A 4,737-nucleotide genomic window follows, 5' to 3' on the forward strand; every position below is an offset into this window, starting at 1 on the left:
GAACCCATCACCACAAGCTGCATCCTGCCCTGCGATCAGGCAGGTGGTGCACGAGCACTGGTGCTTTGACTGATGGATGTTGAAAGCATGCTCTTACACCGCAAAACCACAGTTTTGATATTCATATTCATGTTCATTCATTCATTCATATTCATTCAATGATATTCATGAAGGTAGAACTGAAAGGAGATGCAGGTCAGGTCCAGCACACCTGTTCCAGGTACTGAAGATGAGGAGGGGAGTAATGATGCAGGACTCCCCCAATCCTGAGCATGACGGAGCCGTCTGGCGTGGGACCCTCCCTGGGTCAGCGCACAGCACCAACTGTCAAAGTTGAAAAGAGCCAGTATCACAACATGAAGTAAACACATGACATCATTCTCATGTGTCATCATTCAGCATTGAATCCCAATTGAAATAAGTCTTCCGCATTTATCCATCTGTGCAGTAGGAACGCACACACACACTCTAGTGATCACACACATACATGCCCACAGCAGTGTGCAGCCCTATCCTGACACCCACGGATAGTGGTCAAGGGCACTGCAGTCATGGCTTAGGGCCTGGGAATTGAACCCACAACCCTCCAGTCACAAGACAAGTTCCCTAAGCACCACATCATCATCATCATCATCATCATCCACAGCAGGTCATTGTTCAGGAGGTCATCATTCAGCAGGTCGTATTGAACAGGTCATTATTCAGCAGGTCATTGTTCAGGAGGTCATCATTCAGCAGGTCGTATTGAACAGGTCATTATTCAGCAGGTCATTGTTCAGCAGGTCAGGTCATTATTCAACAGATCATCACTGAACAGGTCATTGTTGGTCAGGTCATTGTTGAGCAGGTAATTTTTCAACAGGTCATCATTGAGCAGGTCATTATTCAGCAGGTCACTGTTCAGGAGGTCATCATTCAGCAGGTCGTATTGAGCAGGTCATTATTCAGCAGGTCACTGTTCAGCAGGTTATTATTCAACAGATCATCGTTGAACAGGTCATTTTTCAGCAGGTCATTTTTCAGCAGGTCATTGTTCAGCAGGTCATATTCAACAGGTCATTATTCAACAGGTCAGCATTCAGCAGGTAATTGTTCAGCAGGTCATTATTCAACAGGTCAGCATTCAGCAGGTAATTTTTCAGCAGGTCATTGTTCAGCAGGTCATTGTTCAGCAGGTCATTATTCAACAGGTCATTATTCAACAGGTCAGCATTCAGCAGGTAATTGTTCAGCAGGTCATTTTGTCATATGTTCCTTCAGGTTTCCACAGTCAAGCTGATAATGTTATTAATGCAATTCAGTACAAACGAATACCCGGAGAGTGAGGCCATATATGGGATTGATATTAAAACTTTAGTTAAGTTTATTGTAAAAGCATAAAAAGGAAAATGTATAAACTATTTTCTAATAAAATATAACATTTCTAATAAATATTCTAATAAAATAACAAGATGGATGTCACGCACGGTCTTGTATGCAGGGTCTGATTCTGTTAAGCTGAAGTCTGATGTCACCCACCACTGCCACAGTGATCCGTCCTCAGACTCCTTCAATCAGTCACTCTTATCCATTTCATTACCTGCAGCCACAAAACCACTGGGAGACCAAGCAAGATGAAAAATGACAAAATCGTACACACAGAGGCCAAGAGGGTGGTCTCCAAACAAGACAGATAGAAATCAACATGCAGGATTCTCTCATAACACACTCTGACTGTCTCCAAGTACATACTCCAATTCCATTAGACTGCACTCTGAAACACACAAACGGTAGTAAGAACAGACAGAGGAAGAGAGGGTGGGAGGCAGTGAGAGAGAGAGAGAAGGTGAGAGAGAGAGAGGGGGGGGTAGGAGAGGGAGAGAGAGAAAAGGTGGGAGAGGGAGAGAAAAAGAGAGAGAAGGTGGGGGAGACACAGAGAGAGAGAGAGAGAGAGAGAAGGTGGGGAGACAGAGAGAGAGAGAGAGAGAGAGAGAGAGAGAAGGTGGGGGAGACAGTGCCAAAGTACTTACAGAATTATTGATTCATGATTCTACTCTAGCCTTTCCCTTTAAGCTCTCATCATTGATTTTGCAATCTTTCCTGGATGTCCGTGTAATTGTAGGCTCTGGCCCACACTCTGGTGCATTGTTAAGTGTACTGTCATGGTGCACTAACAGGGTTTTTCATCACTGAACACAAAGCGTTAGTTGGCCCTGGATTACTGTGTAGACACGTCAAGTAGTGTCAGAAACCAACGACCCAGGAATGCAGAACAACAGATGCTGAATGAGTTAATGACTGTAGCATTAGCACTAACAAGCTACATTTAGTCTCAACTTTAGTTAATAGAAAATATAAAAATATAAAATAAATAAATTCTAAAGTTTCAGCTACTTCATCTTCACACTATATATAGATATATATTAGTGATTGGCAGACGTCTTGACTATAAGAACGGAGTCACACACACTGTACTGCTAAGATGTACAACTGACCATTTCCACCACAAACGGGTGACGTGTCCAGGCAGAACGTGGTTGTGCCACTATGGTTTGTCGGTGTTGATTTTAAGCAGAGCTCCAGGACAACCACAGCCTTTCCTGAGATTTGTGCAGTTCACCAGAATCCACTAGTGACTGGGTTTCATTATCAGCACTAACACACAAAGTTAGAGCTTGCAGGTAAAACCAAACCTACTTTTTCTTAGAGATGACACAGATGGGTCTCTCCATCTCTCCAGGCCTGGAATAATTATAAACCTTGGTGGAGTCTCCTGAGTTTAATTATCATAGTCAAGACTGGCAGAAAGCAGGTCACTTTAACTCTAATATGCTAATGTTTGTATCTAAAATCATTTTAATATCAGTATGTAGTCTGAAAACCATCAGCCTCCCTCCTGTTCGATTCACTGTGGACATTTAGTGATGATTCACAATCAAATTTCCATTTGATTCACAGCCTGACACAAAATCTCTGAGACAGTTTAGCTGTTAAGTCAGATGAGTTTTTAAAAATTGAACCCAATCTTCACTTTTGTAACTCCGCCAAGCCACATTCTGTGTTCAACAACACATGATGAAATGCTGTTTCAGCTTGTAAAGTTGCCTCAGCTATCTGATGTTTTTGCATCCAACACAATTTTCTTTCATTTGTCATTAATAAATGTTGATCTAGCTGCTCAAACCTTACTGAGACAAATCTGACGAAACAGTTTTGAGTGTCAATATGAACTAGAATTTCAGGCCTTTCTGAAGTGGATATTTTAAGCATAATGATTAGGCTATGGTTCTGACTCCATTTTATTCCAAGCATACCTTTCAGCCAAAGACAAAACCCACAAAACAAAATAATGTGATGATGTAAGAACGTGTGGGATCATACAACAGCCATAACTATCCCTCTCAACAACAACTAACCTTTCTCTGCCATCCAACACTCATAACCTTAACCCACAACTAACCTTACTCCACCATCTCATACAAGTGGCATGTTGCCATTAAGCAAACATACAGATACATGTAGACCTGTCTCACCAGCCAAATAAACACACATATGCAGTCAGAACTGTCCAGTCAAAAGAGCTCCAGTTTGATACACAGTATGTGTCCTGAATTAATGAACAAGACAAGAACACCAGGAATGTTGCAGGGAATCAAGTACTGACAGGAAACCAGACACCTCAAAAGTGCTATAATCAAGCGAGAGCTTCTGGAAGGTGTAGGTCTCCATCCAGATGCCTCCAATAGAGCCGCCTTTGTGCTCCCCAATGGGAGGACAAGGTTGTGGGACGAAGGCGTGGCACAGAGGGGGCTCCACCAATCAGACGGGCGAACACACCGTGAAAGAGCAAACAGAGCAAAGAAAAAAATCAAACACCCACCGGGCCTCCGTCTGACCACGCATCACACCGGCCGTGTGTGGAAGAATAAGACCCAATAATAATCTGACTGCTGTGACGTGCATGAAGGTGACGTGAGTGACAGCGGCATGTTGCACAGTGATCACTCTCATCCAGAAACTACGACGATGGACACTGAAGATGAAGAAGACTCTCCTCGCCCTCGAAGCAGCCCAGATCCTTCTGTTTGGGCTTGCATCACTTCACAGGCAGTTGTGTGGTGTGTCAAAGATGCCGTGCGCCGGAGGACATCATTTCAGGGTTTTTATGGGGCATGAGTCACATATGTACATGAAAGCAAGGCCTCTCACATGCAGATGTGACCTTAGGTGACGAGAGTTGCTTGCAAACAGCGTTTGTTTCTGCTTGTTTTTGGCTTTTTAAAGAAAATCACTGGAGTATTCCTCACAGCCTGTCAGGGTGGAGAGACAGTGCGTTTGTGCGGGGAGGCAGCTTACATCACTACAGCGCTGGGAAGCGTGCGGTCCTCACTGTAACCTGTAATCTTGGCTACTGCACGTCTGCAATGATCTACCCCCCCCCCCACACTGAAAGCAACATAAAGCACTATCAACACTGTCACACACAGTCAGTGGTGAAGTTCTGAAATTGAAATGATCATAAAAACATACATTTCTGCTGGCTGTCTGTCTCTCTCTGTCTCTCTCTCTCTTGCAGGCTCCTCTGTACGTGTCTGTCTGCACTGCCATGGTGTGTGTTCGTTACTTCATCCTCTCAGAGCTTGTTCTCATGTTTCTCAAGTGCGAAGCGATGCCAAGGCCCAAGGCACTCTCCTCCTCTTCCCATTCCTTCTGTGTGTGTGTGTGTGTGTGTGTGTGTGTGTGTGTGTGTGTGTGTGT

Source organism: Brachyhypopomus gauderio, chromosome 10, assembly GCF_052324685.1.
Source record: "Brachyhypopomus gauderio isolate BG-103 chromosome 10, BGAUD_0.2, whole genome shotgun sequence".
Taxonomy (NCBI): Eukaryota; Metazoa; Chordata; class Actinopteri; order Gymnotiformes; family Hypopomidae; genus Brachyhypopomus; species Brachyhypopomus gauderio.